General features: G+C 49.4%; 1 protein-coding gene across 12 annotated transcripts in view; it reads right to left on the reverse strand.

The window, feature by feature from the left end:
• Window positions 1-13,654, reverse strand: part of SBNO2 (strawberry notch homolog 2) — a 108,596-nt gene extending 94,942 nt beyond the window's left edge. For 2 of the 12 annotated variants that reach the window (XM_073324662.2, XM_073324650.2), the window contains exons 1-5: window positions 13,484-13,653; window positions 11,521-11,700; window positions 9,217-9,367; window positions 7,882-7,908; window positions 5,317-5,447 (exon numbers count right to left, since the gene is read on the reverse strand). The gene's annotated coding sequence lies outside the window, so the exon portion shown is untranslated. Of the gene's footprint in view, window positions 1-5,316; window positions 5,448-7,881; window positions 7,909-9,216; window positions 9,368-11,520; window positions 11,701-13,483 lie in introns of all 12 variants that reach the window. The other 10 variants (XM_073324660.2, XM_073324654.2, XM_073324652.2 and 7 more) reach the window with 10 other exon arrangements.
• Window positions 13,655-16,043: the final 2,389 nt, after the last annotated feature.

A 16,043-nucleotide genomic window follows, 5' to 3' on the forward strand; every position in this document is an offset into this window, starting at 1 on the left:
ATGAAATGCAGATATGGGGGGGGGGGGGAGGAAAGCAACGTCAATGGTAGAAGTTAAGTCATCTAACTCATCATGTACATCATGAAGTAGCAAACTCCTGCAACGGACATGTACGTCAGCGCCCAGCCTTTGTCACATAATCTTAGCTGCCAGTTCCTTATCCTTGAAAAGTGCCAATAGAGTATCAACAAAAGGAAACAAAATTATCTAAATTCCACTCTAGTTTTCGCCTATGAAGTTTTAAAAATGGGACACTATTACTACTAAGCCTGCTACTTAGTTTGGACACTTTTATTTCAAGACATAAGCCAATTCCTTAGTTTTAGCGCTATCCTAATAATTAAGATTAGAGTACAATCATGCCTTCATCATGTGCTTCATCTATTACCCAAAAGCATACGATACCATCTGACATGACCACCTTTTGAGGATACTGGCAGAGAGAGATTTCCAAAGGATCTAAATATACTCAGCACAAGTCTTCACCACCACCAGACTAAGATACAAACAGTAGTAAGCAACACTGAGGGGTTTTCTACTACACAGAGTCTTAGACAAGGGTATGTTTTTTTTCCCCCAAGCCTCTTCAAGATATACACAGATTTTTATTATGATATAAGCCTTAGAAGGTTTTGACAAAATGGAAGGAGCTGGAATCTCCATTGGTGGACATCTTTTAACTGACCTCAGACACGTTGATGACACCACGCTCTTTGCTACAATCCCTGATGCAATACGTCTATAACAAGGAACTGGGGAATAGAGACTATTCCTGAACACAACAGAAACAAAATGTGCGTACATTGACAAGACAAAGAAAAAGAGGATGCAAGAAGGCATCACAATTAATAGACAAGCTGTAGAGGCAGTAGATGAATTTAATTATCTAGGACAGGGGTCTCAAACTCCCAGCCTGCGGGTCATCTGCGGAACCTCCCCAATGTGGCCCACGGGGCTCCAGCAGTTTTGAGGCTGGGTCTCTCCCTTGGCCCCACCTGCCACCCCCAGGCGCTCCCCCACTCCAGGCAATTTACAATGGCCCGGAGCCCCGGCAGCGCAGTGGAGCTGTGTGGTGTCTGCCTGCTCGCTTCACATGTCTGCCAGCCCCTCCCTGCAGCCCCGGGGTGGGGTGGAGGTGCGCCTCTGCGCACTGCCCCTGCCCCAAGAGCCCCTGCAGCCAATGGGAAGCTGCAGGGGCAGCGCCTGGGGGCAGCAGCATGCAGCAGGCAGAGGCCCCCCGACCTGCCCTGACTTGGGGCCCCAGGTAAGCTGATCGCCATATTTGGGGTCGGGAAGGAATTTTCCTCCAGGGCAGATTGGAAGAGGCCCTGGAGGTTTTTCGCCTTCCTCTGTAGCATGGGGCACGGGTCACTTGCTGGAGGATTCTCTGCTCCTCAAAGTCTTTAAACCACGATTTGAGGACTTCAATACCTCAGGCATAGGTGAGGTTTTTCGCAGGAGTGGGTGGGTGAGATTCTGTGGCCTGCGTTATGCAGGAGGTCAGACTAGATGATCATAATGGTCCCTTCTGACCTTTGTATCTATGAATCTAAGCGCTGCACCCCTCAAGTCCCTCCCAGAGCCTGCACCCCCTCCCCTATCCCCCACACTCCCAAACTCCCTCCCAGAGCCTGCACCCCAGAATCCCCCCCGCAAACTCCCTCCCAGAGCCTGCACCCCAATCCCCTACTCCAGACCTCCTCCCCCACCCAACTCCCTCCTGGAGCCTTAGGCAGGTGAGGGGCAGAGTTTTGGGGGGCAGGTTCTGGGCAGCATGAGTGACATATTGGCCCACTGGGAGGATTTGAGGCCTGGCACTGGCTCTAAGTTAAATTGAGTTTGAGACCCCTGATCTAGGATAATACATATCGAACCAAGGAGGCTGTTCCAAAGAAATCGGAAGATTAGGGATGGCTCACTCAGCTATGGCCTCCGTTGAGAAAGTGTAGAAAAACAGTCACGTCTCACAATGTACAGAGGTGCGACTAGTGAAAAGCTGAATTTTTTCCATAGCAATTTATGGATGCAAGTTCTCAGAAGTTAATACTGCTGACAAGAAGAAAATGTAAGCTTTTGAAACGTGGGCTGCAGAGTACTCTTGAGTATCTCCTGACTGGAGAAAAAGATGAATACCTATGTTATAAATATTACTGGAGAGAAGCAAACACTGATGTTGGAAATCAACAGACACAAACTTAAGTACTTTCATCACATTAGGCACAGAGATGGAAACAACCTTGAGAAAGTTATTATGGAAAGCATGGTGGAGGGTCATTGTAGTAGGGGACAAGCAGCAAGGAGATGGATGGATGGATGGTGTGAGGCTTATCACTGGAAGGTTAGCTGCTGAGTGGTCAAAGTTAGCAATGGATCACAAAGGCTTCTGAAAATTCTGTCATCTCACTGATATTCAGGCATGAATACATGGATTTATGTAATCATTAGTATAGAGTTTAGCATCTTCCAGCCAAAGATCTCAAAGCACTTTCCAAACTGATTATGCCTCCAAACGTAATTGTGAAGTCATTATGCTTACTCTGCAGGTGGGTAAAACAGACACAGAAGGAGACCTGGGCATCACCACAGAAAGCTCAGTGAAAAGCTTAGTGACCAATAGCGGTCAAAAAAAAGCACACAGTGTTAGGATATATGAAGAATGTGATAGAAAATACTGAAAATATCGTGATATAAATCACTGATATAGCCACACTATTCAGGGTGAGTTCAGTTCTGGTCGCCCCATCTCAAAAAAGATATAGCTAATGAAAGCAAACACTTTATTTTACTAAAAGCGTAACATATGGAACTCATTGCCACAAAATGCAGTTGAGCAGAAGAGTGTAAGACACTTATAACACAACATCCAGCGTAATGTTAGACAGGATACATTTATAAGTGACAAACTCTCAGGCTTCAGGGCACAAAGCAGCCGCTGGAATGACTCCTATGGACAAACAGTTGAGCACAACCAGTAATAACCCCATGCTAAGCAATAAGCAGGCTCTTCTACATTTGCCAAGGCAGATGCAGAAGAGGGACCCCAGCAGAATAAAGTAAATGTTTATAAACACAGGAACAGTAATTTCCCTCTGTAAGGATCACGAAGAACTAATGAAGCGATCTTTCAACGTGATTTACAGCAGAGGCACTCAAGTGATGGATTACACACACTCATGAAAAAACCATTAGGCTCACTCCTTAATGGCTGGACATCCTATGCTTAATAATGAAACTGTTTTCCTACGCAGCAAGATAAAGCTATGAGCAGTCTAATTATATCAGGAATCATTCTGATTGAGATATATGAATAGTTTCAATATAAATAGACTTTCACTTAAACAGTTCATTATGATAGAGTTTCCCTACCCATTCCAGGCCCACAATGGGGCAGCTTTTGTCTGCAGCTAAGGAATACGACTAGTTGGAAGTGAAGAACAGAGAGATTTAGATTTTCAAAAGTGGCTTAGGCTTTTTAGAGAGCAACAGCGATGTGTGTGGCAATCTAGTTTGAACTCACACTGACTGGCGACTGGAGAAACTCAATAAGCAGCTCCGCTATAATCAGGATCAATAACACCGTGAGTAAGTGCCCATTTCATGGGCATATACCGTTAAGAAAACTGTACAATACCAGTTGCATATTTCATCTTCTATAAATACAAGCATTTCCTCTATGCCATGCTGTTACAGAAAGCTGGCTAGGAAACCACAGGTATGTACAGTATACACAGTCAAACCCAACTTTGCCATTCTTGAATTATATGGGCCTGATAACAACAAAAAGCCCTTGGGAGCTTGATCTAGTTCCTTTTCCTACCTGAAGATCTATCACAGTGATTATTCCCTTCCCATCTGTCCATCCACAGACACTGCATGCAAATGAAATCTGGAAGCTTGCTACACCCAGCCATCTCCCTGATTCCTTATGTCAACTGACAATATCTATCAGGCACATACAACTTGCAAGGACCACTGCCTTTGTTAGCAGGGGCGCTAAAAGTTAAACTAAACTCTCTTAATAAAAACACACACACACACACACATGTATGTACGTAACCCGAGAAATAGGAACTAAGGAACTTTGGAAACTGAAAAAAGATTTTCACATCTCAACAGCCAAGCCAGATGCAAGTTCCCCTTTATGTTCAAACAATATACAGAGAGAAGTACTAATTCATACCAAGCAGCAATTTGTCATGAGAGAGGAAGCTGGAAGTCACGACTCCTCAAGTAATTTGCTCTGCTAATGACTTATTTTGTGACAATGGGCAAACCTTAATCTTTTCTGTTCCTCAGTATACCCATCTGTTAAATGGGTCTAGTAACCTCACAGGGGATCTGAGAGGTCTCATCATAGTCTGAAAAACACTGAGATTTTCAGATGGGAGATGCTATTTGAGTGTAAAGTTTAATATGATCAAAACTAGCAGGTGCTTGCCTCCTTAGCCCACAATTCTATATTTAAATGGGAAGTGCCACACAATTATTTTTAATTCTTTCCATTATTTGCAGTAATCTTTAAAAACTGAAAAAGTTTTTCCCCAACTGGTTTAGTCCCTTTTCATTTGGCACACTTAGTTTCTCCAAGAGCAAAACTCAGCGCGATTCTGCTTTGTTTATCTCCTTGTCTGAGGATCTGCATATCAGTCACACTTGGACAAGGGCTCCCCCAAATTAATCTGTGCACCCTCTACTAGCCAGGCATCAGACTACGCAGGAGTAGAGCAAGAACTGCTCTAGGATAATTCAAAGAGAGGGGCTTTTTACAATGCCCTAGCAATAGACTGATGAATTTATGTTTGAAAGACAGATATTCAGAATCTAGAGTTTGTTCCCTACCAACTTAGACTATGACGGTAGATTCAAATGGGTCAATTGAAACTGCTTTTTAAAATAAAAACAAAGAATCAGCGTATTACCAACTGTAGTGCAAAATATAGCAAATTGTAACCCAACTCACCCAATCACAGATTAACGTGCAATTTAGAAAGTTATGGGAAAACAACTGAAGAAACTTAAACCTAACTTTACACTGATTCTGAATAGAACCAAGTCTACTTATGACAGACAGCAGAGGATAACATCAACGTGAAAGATATTAAACATTCTGTATGTGATTAAAATGGGGTCACTATAGGGCATGCCGTACCACACAGTTTATGGTACACTCCGGACACACCTGTATGTACCTGAGATACATTGATTTAAGAGCACAGATTTTACACGACCCTAACAATGTAAAGTTTGCATTCCCAGCGTATCAGAACTGTTCATAGAACTGAGCAAGAAAGGTGTAAAATCTTCCTTGCTACTTACCTTGGCTGTGCAAGTTATTAGAGAGTCACGGCATGGCTGCAAATAATGTATTTGGCAGATTAACTGCTCGAATTGTACACTCAGTAAACAAAGGGGAGAAAAGCTGAGATCACCTCCAAGTTTCTTGACATCTATACGGGTGAAAGTAAAAAAAAAAGCAAACTTTACTTCTGAAGACAAGTGTCTACGGCACCAAGAGGAAAAGCATCACCTTTTAAGCAGCCCTAACCCCACCTCTTTGAAGCTCAGACCATACTGCAGAATCAAAGGTGCTTGTTGGGAGGGAATTTATTCCTTTAAATGAAAATATCTGCTCTCCCACAATCCAGTCAAGCCAAAAGATAAAGCCAGGTGGGTTTAAATTAGTGGTGTAACAGACTTAATTACAGGTGCCAAGAAAAGACTCAGCAGTTGGAAAACAACACACCCAGAGAGAGGCCTCTTGGATTATAAAAACAGAAGGAAATAGAAGTACAAACAATGAACCCTATTTGACAAAGTCATGGCAAAACTTAAACTGCCGGAGGACACTACCAGAGAAATTGCACTCTGCAAAGAAATGTGGGTCTAATTCAATATAAGCTGCCACACTAATGCAACACTGTGGCTGGGAATCTAAAATGAACAAGAATCAGGAAATCTCTCTAAAAATAATAACTCAGCCCCTTTGCACAACTGTAGCATTTTATATCACTCGGTACATTGTTAAAATGTCTTAATCTATAATGTACAAAGCAGATGAGTTACGGTTGCTGCGGGAATCTTTGAATGTCTTGACTTGCACATTTACATTCTCAGATATAACACTGCATTATCAGCTTCCCCTATTGAGTTTTCTACTGTTTAAAAAAATAAATGGAGAACTGACTGAGCATACATTCAAATAAACATGCTATGTGAGGCTGTAATAAATTCACTTTGTGCATTTATTTGAAGGCGTGCTCACCTGTAGTCTGCAGAGTTAAACAGTGAAATAAGCTCAACCCTGAGTATTTTATTTCCATCCCTACTTCATCCACCTCTACTGGGACACTACAAAAGGGCTGCCAAGCTCAAGAAGAGGGAGTAATGGAATTGGGGGGAAAACTTCTCAAGAAGCACCACAGCACTGGAAACTAGGACTCCTGAATTCTTTTATTTGCTTTTCCACTAAGCCTGGTCTACACTTACAAACTATATTGATATAACTATGGCAGTTAAAGATGTGGCTTTTTACCAACAGAGTTAGACCAGTACAAGTTCTAGTATGAATGCAGTCATACCAGTATAATAAAAGTGCCTTATACTGCTATAGTTATTCCTCCTCCCACATGGAATAGGATTACCAGTGGAAAGCTCCTTTATACCCATGCAACTGCATCCACACTGGGAGGGTTGTTTCACAACTACACAGATAGTAACTAAAGTGGTACAACTTTCTAGTGTAGGCAATTCTAGTGTACAAATGACTTTGTAATTTTGGGCAAGTCACTTAACCCCTCTGTGCTTCAGAGTCTCCAACTGTAAAACGGGTATATTATCACATAAGGTTGTTGTATTACCTCACTAATGTTTATGATGTGCTTTGAGATTCACAGGTGAAATGCACTATAGAAAAGCAATAATAAATATTCATATATGGAAATCTAAAAAAGCTTACTTTTGAGTCTTGCTGTTGATGTAGGCCCCGAGAGGTTATTCCCCAAATTCCCCAAGAAAAAGGCAAGAAACTTTCTATTCTGCCCCATAAACTTAATAAACTGAGCACCCTAGTAAGATTAAGCAGTCCCATGCTTCAGCTGCTTTACTGACAACATACACTGGAGAGGAACTTTCGTTAACCCAAATGTGGATATATTTTACATTAAATCTTTCATTTCAAGACAGCACAATACAACTTTATTGCTGCTGAGTTATCTGTAATTCTGACCTCATTTGCCATTCATTCAGCTTGCAGAATGACATTAGGACACTGTTTCATGCTTCCCCAGACCCCAGTTCCATCAGCAGAACTGTCAGAGCACCAATTCACAGTTCAGAGTTTCATATTGCTTCCCCACAAAGGACTCGCTGTAAAGCACAGTCTCTCCCTTCACTCACAGGCTGCCTTGGCTTTAATGGCTCGACTTGAAATTCAAACATTTTGTTTACATCAATGGAATATTGCTTAAACTAGGACCCAAATACAGTCTTAGGACGGATTACTTCAAGTGAAGCACATTATAGGGAGGGAAGAGGCAGAATCCATCTGTCAGAGCCCTTTTAACTGGTAGAAGAGATAAAATGACGTATTTCTATTTCCAGGTAGAAAAGTCATACACAAGAAAATGCCTCCCTCCCCCAACTCTGCCAAGAAACTCAGAACATTTCTGTGGAAACCTACAAACCACCACATATACACTTGGCTGTGCTCTGAAATTTCAAAGGCACAAAAGGTTGTACAACCCCTACGAGAGAGCACAAAGAGAGGCTCAGGCAACATGGGTGACTAAGAGCCGCAGTACGTTCAATCGAGTATCTGACACATCGGGACAATATCACCACTGGCAAAAACGCATAGTGTCTTTAACTTCAAGGGAGTCGTACCTGCTCAGACTAGCTGTGTACTCCAACCTGCAAGACAACATGTGAGAAGATCATAAATAATCCTAATACCTGGCATTGACATACGTGTGCAGCATGATATACATGTACCCGGCATGACTGGGGCACCTGGGCAGTACTTCCATCAAAAGGACTAAGTGCTTTACAAACATGAATTAAAGCACAAAACATATCTGTGAAGTAGGCATATATTATACCATTCTATTAATGGGGAAAACAGAGGCACAGAAAGGGAAAGTGGCTTGCTCAAGGTCAAACAGTAAGTCAGTGGCAGACGCAAGAGAGGAACCCAAGTCTCCAGATTCTCTGTCCTGTGCCTCAGCCACAAGACCATCTTTCCTCTGCCTCGTGCCCCAATCACTACTTAGGGAAGCCAGGGAATTAATTTAGGGTATGTCTACACTACAGCAGTACAGCTATCGGACTGCAGGTGTGCTGCTGTAAGGCCGTAGTGTAGTTGCTTCCTACATTGATGGGAGGGATTTTTCCCTCAATGTAGGACAGGTAATCTACTTCTCTGAGAGGCAATAGCTAGACTGATGGAAGAATATTTCCATCGACCTAGCCACATCTGAACCAGGGGTTAGGTTGATCTAACTATGGTACTTTGAGGTGTAAAATTTTTCATAGTCCTGAGTGACAGAGCTACGTCAACAGAAGTTCTAGGTGTATGCCAGGCCTCAGAAGGAGTGCATGGCGTCTGTCTAGCCCAAAAGATCCTGGCCCTATGGGGAACACTACCAGAGAAGTTATGAATGCTCTGATTGACCACATCACCACTCCCACTGGAAAAAGCTGTACAAAGACATCAAAGCATGCCTCCTTACTGGTCATAAATACATAAACATATCACTTTAAGCTCATTTCAGGCTGGTTCAACATGTATTTTGCTATGTCAGTCTTTTTCACAGTAATATGTTTACAGTTCTAGATCATGTTACCAAAAAGACTGGAAAGATTTTAAATTTAAAAAAATGTTTCAAAGAAGAATATAAACCTCTCTTAATTAAGCCTAGAAGGCTTTCCTGACAGATTCAGACTCTGGCGATTAAAATCACAGCTCAGTTTTCACTGACTGCACAGTTAGCTCTTTATTACAGTGCTACTGTTCAAAAAAAAATTAAAGTTGTGTCAGCATTTCCATTATAAACCATTTCAGGGGTCTAACTTAGCCGTTTAAAAGACTACTCCATGCTACTCCAGGCTGAAACTTGCTGTACAAGGTCCCTGCATGGGAATGATTTTAAAAGCATACAATGTGCCTAAAAAAAATATTTCCTGTCCATTTATATGTTAATGTAAAGAAAAGAATCTTACTGAAACAAGAGGAAAGTAGCTCCAATTTTTAAAGCACGTGTCCACTCAGGTGGTAATGCTCTATATCGCTATACAAGGCACTGGTTCCTGCTGTCTCCTACCTCAGTCAACAGGGGCTGGGGGCGTGGGGGTGTCCACAAGATGATGCAGCCTGTGGAAGAGGGAATGTCTCAATGCTCAGCAGTGACCCAAAGGGAGTCCTCTCCTACTCAAGAGTGGGGAGCATAAAGCATGGGAAAAGATGGAGGACTCTATGGCTTTGACAGGAGGTTAAGGACCCCTAGGGGTAGGAAGGGCAAGTTAGTATGTGAAAGAAAAAATTTTATGGCAGCTCAGCAGGTTCTTTCAGAGCATTTTTAAAGGGACAGTGTCAAATCGAGACCTAGTTACTTTAAAAAAAAAAAAAGAGCTAGAAGTAGCGTCAGGTGCTATTCTGGCTCCAGAGTTGTCCTGCCTATTTCGGTGGGTTCACAATAATATTTCCCTCTTTTTATAAAAATCATTTTCCTATCACTGTTTGATGTGAGAAAGCCCACATAAAACATGATACCAGGTACAGGCACGTGCTGTCAAGGTAAGCAAATCGGGGAAGATATTTTTTCTTTCTAATTGTTAGTCACCTCAGGTATAACAAAAAAAAAAAAAATCCAGGCAGAGTGTTATTGTCAATGGCTATTAGCCAGCATGGGCAGGGGTAGTGTCCCTAGCCTCTGTTTGCCAGAAGCTGGGAATGGGTGAAGGGAAGGATCACTTGATGATTACCTGTTCTGTTTATTCCCTCTGGGGTACCTGGCACTGGCCGCAGTTGGAAGACAGGACACTGGGTTAGACAGACCCTTGATCTGACCCAGCCTGGCTGTTCTTATGTTGTACACTGATGATAATACCAAGCAGCTATAGCTCTGCCAGACCTATATTATTCAAATATTAGGAAACTAGAATGCAACTATTAAACTTTGGTGCTCTAGAATAATGCTAATTTTGCCAAGTATCAAGATACCTGAAGATTTTAGACTCTTGCTTCGAAGGGTTAAAAAAGTTCAGACAATTAAAGCGAACGTATGTTTCCTTTAAATGGTATATAAAAAAAGTGCAAGGTTTCAGCAATACAGGTTTCATAGGGGTTTGACCACCAGGCTGTATAGCTGGAAAGTATCATTATCTGGATGGGAAAACTGATGAATAAAAGCTAAGTGATTTGCCAGGCATCCCACGAAGAGCAAGAGAAGGGGATGGGAAAAGGTCTCCTGACTTGACTTCCTATCCATCAGACTTTGCTGGAAAACTATTTCTTTATGGGACCAATGGACACACACTGTACTCATGGTGATATTACAACCTACTTTTCCATCAAGTACAATACAGCCATCTTCCATCAACAAGAGCCTGTTTCGGCAACCCCTGCACGCCCGCTTGACAAAACCAACCCAGCTACGCAAGAGGGATCTGGAATCCCTCCTGTCTCAAACGCTTTCAACAGAACTGTTAACTTACAAATTCCAACTGTAGGGCTACATTCTCCCTCAGGTTAGGCCTGTGCCACCCTCTCTGCCACACCCCACCCCAAAGACAATAGGATTGCACAGATACAACAAAGGGCATGTTTTTGCCTGCAGAATTTACAACTGGTGATGATGCACAAGCCAAAGAGAACCCAAGGAAACTTTCAGATCCCTTGGTGAGTTTGCAGGGCTAGAATTTAGAAAAGCCATCTAATTTTATTGTAAATTGAGAACATTTGCTTTGGAATCACAATAAAAGTAGAACCTAACTCCATTTTTTTTTTTTTTTTTTACAGTCTCTTGTCATAGCAGAACACCGCTTTAAGCACTGCACTGATATTTAACAACATTAAGATCCAAGTATATAGATGACCACTAGCACCAGTAGAGTTAAGAGTCTGTCACAGCATAAACTCCATTTTTCAGGGGCTATGAATTGGGCAATTAAGATCAGCACCATTGTGGGCAAGAACTTGACATTCAGGGTCTCAGTGCAGGGCAGATTTCTGCTACTTTTAAATCAGAAGTGAGACACTCATTGGTTTCTGTCGCTTCAGCCTGTTCCCTGTGCAAAGAGTTTCCTTTTGGGAATTAAGTTTTACGTGGGATTAGAAAAGCCTGGTCCTTGCTTTAGACTAGGAATTAACATTAGAATTTTTTTTTCATATGCATAGTAAACTTTACTTATTTTCAAAAATACATTTTCATGCTAGAAAAATCCAGGGTGCTGTGAAGTAATTACATGGAAAAGGCTGGTGGGTCTAGACATCAAATAGGGACAGATTCTGATACCCCTACTCACACCAAATAATCCACAAATAATCACGTTAGTCCTTCGGTCTACTTGTAGAGTAACATGACACTCAGCCTCAGAAAGGGTAGAAGAATCTGGTCCATAATACACCTAAAAAGGGAGTGTATTCATAAGTTCAGGAGCTACTTTACTTCCATAAGAGATTTCCTTCTTGTTCTTCAATAATATCTAAAAATAACCAGGCAAAATGTAAGAGAGAGGCATATTAGCATGTGGAATAGTCTCCTACGGAATTGATGGAAGTCTTGCTATGCAAGTCATTTAACAGTTAACGGAAAGGCCCCTAGAGAATGTACTGTCAGGAACAAGACTACACTGTCAGTTGCAACAGACAGGTAGATAAGGCAATAATTCTTTTCCATCACTAACATTGAAGTAAAAAGCCACAATCTTTCCCCACAACAAAAGGGCCAGACTTTTAAGAAAATAAATGTTTTTTATTTAGCTGTATAACAGAAGCAGCCCTATCAGGATTGGGCGAAGGAAGGGTCCATTGTATTTGGTGCTGTACACACAAATTGAGGGTTAATCTGGACAAACTACCTGTCCCCAAATACTACCAGGGGACTCAGAACACCAGGTGTTACACCTTAATACAATAACCAAGGTCCTTCAAAGGCTGGGTGCTACCAACAGAGCTCCTCCCTTCCTGTCCCAAATTATCATGTGGTATTATTTTACACTCTTTAAGAGTTCTCCCACTGCACCCCAGAAGTGATTGCATTTTAATGATGAGCAAGGTGATTCTTGTAAATGGGTTTCGGATAAAAGGGGTTATGTATAGGTAGGATTATCTTATACAATACCTGGGGATGGTTCAGACTAAATATCAATCCAGATTATCCACCCTAACTCTAGGCATCATGACTAGAATGGGTAAACCAAACTTTCGGCCCAAGTAGGTAGTTGCATTGCTTGGACTGTGCTTCAGGAAATGACTCAAACTGCTACACCTTCAGGGCTGTTAAAACTCTGACTAATAAAGATAACTTGAGGAGGAATAGCCTCCTTGGAGGAACTGAGAAAACCTGAAGCACTATCCCCTCCCTTCCAGAAAAGAGAAGGAAATGAGGTGACAGACAGGGAAGGAGGTGCAGGACACAACTCTCCCGCCAAGAGCTGACCATGGGGAGAGGAATAGCAGAGCTCCCCAGAGACCCTGACCTGAGGGGGGAGAAGAGGAGAAACCTGGCCATAACTTAGCTCCCCTGACCCCCTCCCCGGGGAGGGAAGAGAGGAGGAAGCAAAGAGCCCTCCCCCAACATGTTCCCCAGAAACGCTGAGAGACCCTGACCTGAAAGAAGGGGGAGTAGAAGCAGAGAGACATACCCCGTCCCCGTGGCTCCCCAGGAACCTGACCCAGGGGAGGGAAGCAGAGACCTGCCCCTCCATGGAGGCCCTGTCTTGCGGGAGAAGGGCAGCAAAGGGTCCTGCCCCCAACAGCTCCCCAGAGACCCGGACTCGGGGGGAGGGGAAGCAAAAGGCTCCCCCCCCCACAACTCCCCAGAGACCCGGAGGGAGGGGAAGCAAAGGGCTCCCCCCCCCACAACTCCCCAGAGACCCGGGGGAAGGGGAAGCAAAGGGCTCCCCCCCCCACAACTCCCCAGAGACCCGGAGGGAGGGGAAGCAAAGGGCTCCCCCCCCCACAACTCCCCAGAGACCCGGGGGGAGGGGAAGCAAAGGGCTCCCCCCCCCACAACTCCCCAGAGACCCGGGGGGAGGGGAAGCAAAGGGCTCCCCCCCCCACAACTCCCCAGAGACCCGGAGGGAGGGGAAGCAAAGGGCTCCCCCCCCCACAACTCCCCAGAGACCCGGACCCGGGGGGAGGGGAAGCAAAGGGCTCCCCCCCCCCCACCTCCCCAGAGACCCGGACCCGGGGGCTCTCCGGTCCCAGCCCGGCGGATCTCTCCGCACGTAGGGGTCCCTGGGGGGGGTAGCGAGCGGCCCTCACCTGGTCCCCGGGGGCTTCGGGGTTCAGACTCCCTCCTAGAGGCGGCTCCTCACTTCCGGGTTCGCCGCCGCCATCTTGGGGGCGTTTTGCGTACACGAACTTCCGGCCCGCCAGACCGGAAGCGGGAGGCGGGGCGGGACCCGGGGCAACGGGAGCGGGCGGGGGAGACAGAGAGAGCAGCGCCGCCGCCGCCTCTACCCGCCTCCCCCGCCACCTCCCCCGCTACCTACTGCCCCCCCCCCGCCCCCCATCCCCTCGCCCCCCCGCCACCTCCCCCGCTACCTACTGCCCCCCACCCCGCCCCCCATCCCCTCGCCCCCCCCGCTACCTACTGCCCCCCACCCCGCCCCCTACCCCCTCGCTACCTCCCCCCGCTACCTACTGCCCCCCACCCCGCCCCCCATCCCCTCGCCCCCCCGCCACCTCCCCCCGCCCCTCCTGCCCCCCCGCTACCTACTGCCCCCCACCCCGCCCCCCATCCCCTCGCCCCCCCGCCACCTCCCCCGCTACCTACTGCCCCCCCCCGCCCCCCATCCCCTCGCCCCCCCCGCTACCTACTGCCCCCCACCCCGCCCCCTACCCCCTCGCTACCTCCCCCCGCCCCTCCTGCCCCCCCGCTACCTACTGCCCCCCACCCCGCCCCCCATCCCCTCGCCCCCCCGCCACCTCCCCCGCTACCTACTGCCCCCCACCCCGCCCCCATCCCCTCGCCCCCCCCGCTACCTACTGCCCCCCACCCCGCCCCCCATCCCCTCGCCCCCCCGCCACCTCCCCCGCTACCTACTGCCCCCCCGCCACCTACTGCCCCCCACCCCGCCCCCATCCCCTCGCCTCCCCCGCTACCTACTGCCCCCCACCCCGCCCCCTACCCCCTCGCTACCTCCCCCCGCCCCTCCTGCCCCCCCGCTACCTACTGCCCCCCCCACCCCGCCCCCTACCCCCTCGCCCCCCCCGCCACCTCCCCCGCTACCTACTGCCCCCCACCCCGCCCCCCATCCCCTCGCCCCCCCGCCACCTCCCCCGCTACCTACTGCCCCCCCCCGCCCCCCATCCCCTCGCCCCCCCGCCACCTCCCCCGCTACCTACTGCCCCCCCCGCCCCCATCCCCTCGCCCCCCCCGCCACCTCCCCCGCTACCTACTGCCCCCCCCGCCCCCCATCCCCTCGCCCCCCCGCCACCTCCCCCGCTACCTACTGCCCCCCACCCCGCCCCCTACCCCCTCGCTACCTCCCCCCGCTACCTACTGCCCCCCACCCCGCCCCCCATCCCCTCGCCCCCCCGCCACCTCCCCCGCTACCTACTGCCCCCCCGCCACCTACTGCCCCCCACCCCGCCCCCCATCCCCTCGCCTCCCCCGCTACCTACTGCCCCCCACCCCGCCCCCTACCCCCTCGCTACCTCCCCCCGCCCCTCCTGCCCCCCCGCTACCTACTGCCCCCCACCCCGCCCCCTACCCCCTCGCTACCTCCCCCCGCCCCTCCTGCCCCCCCGCTAACTACTGCCCCCCACCCCGCCCCCTACCCCCTCGCCCCCCCCGCCACCTCCCCCGCTACCTACTGCCCCCCACCCCGCCCCCCATCCCCTCGCCCCCCCGCCACCTCCCCCGCTACCTACTGCCCCCCCCCGCCCCCCATCCCCTCGCCCCCCCGCCACCTCCCCCGCTACCTACTGCCCCCCCCGCCCCCATCCCCTCGCCCCCCCCGCCACCTCCCCCGCTACCTACTGCCCCCCCCCGCCCCCCATCCCCTCGCCCCCCCCGCTACCTACTGCCCCCCACCCCGCCCCCTACCCCCTCGCTACCTCCCCCCGCCCCTCCTGCCCCCCCGCTACCTACTGCCCCCCACCCCGCCCCCTACCCCCTCGCTACCTCCCCCCGCCCCTCCTGCCCCCCCGCTACCTACTGCCCCCCACCCCGCCCCCCATCCCCTCGCCCCCCCCGCCACCTCCCCCGCTACCTACTGCCCCCCACCCCGCCCCCCATCCCCTCGCCCCCCCGCCACCTCCCCCGCTACCTACTGCCCCCCACCCCGCTACCTCCTGCCCCCTCGCCCCCCCGCCACCTCCCCCGCTACCTACTGCCCCCCCCGCCCCCCATCCCCTCGCCCCCCCGCCACCTCCCCCGCTACCTACTGCCCCCCCCGCCCCCCATCCCCTCGCCCCCCCGCCCCCTCCCCCTACCCCCTCGCCCCTCCTGCCCCCTCGCTACCTCCCCCGCTACCTACCGCCCCCCACCCCGCCCCCTACCCCCTCGCTACCTCCCCCCGCCCCTCCTGCCCCCCCGCTACCTACTGCCCCCCACCCCGCCCCCTACCCCCTCGCCCCTCCTGCCCCCCCGCTACCTACCGCCCCCTACCCCGCTACCTCCTGCCCCCCCGCTACCTACCGCCCCCCACCCCGCCCCCTACCCCCTCGCTACCTACCGCCCCCTCGCTACCTCCCCCGCTACCTACTGCCCCCCACCCCGCCCCCTACCCCCTCGCCCCTCCTGCCCCCCCGCTACCTACCGCCCCCCACCCCGCCTCCTGCCCCCCCGCTACCTACCGCCCCCCACCCCGCCCCC

The sequence above is a fragment of the Lepidochelys kempii genome, chromosome 25, assembly GCF_965140285.1.
Source record: "Lepidochelys kempii isolate rLepKem1 chromosome 25, rLepKem1.hap1, whole genome shotgun sequence".
Lineage (NCBI taxonomy): Eukaryota > Metazoa > Chordata > Testudines > Cheloniidae > Lepidochelys > Lepidochelys kempii.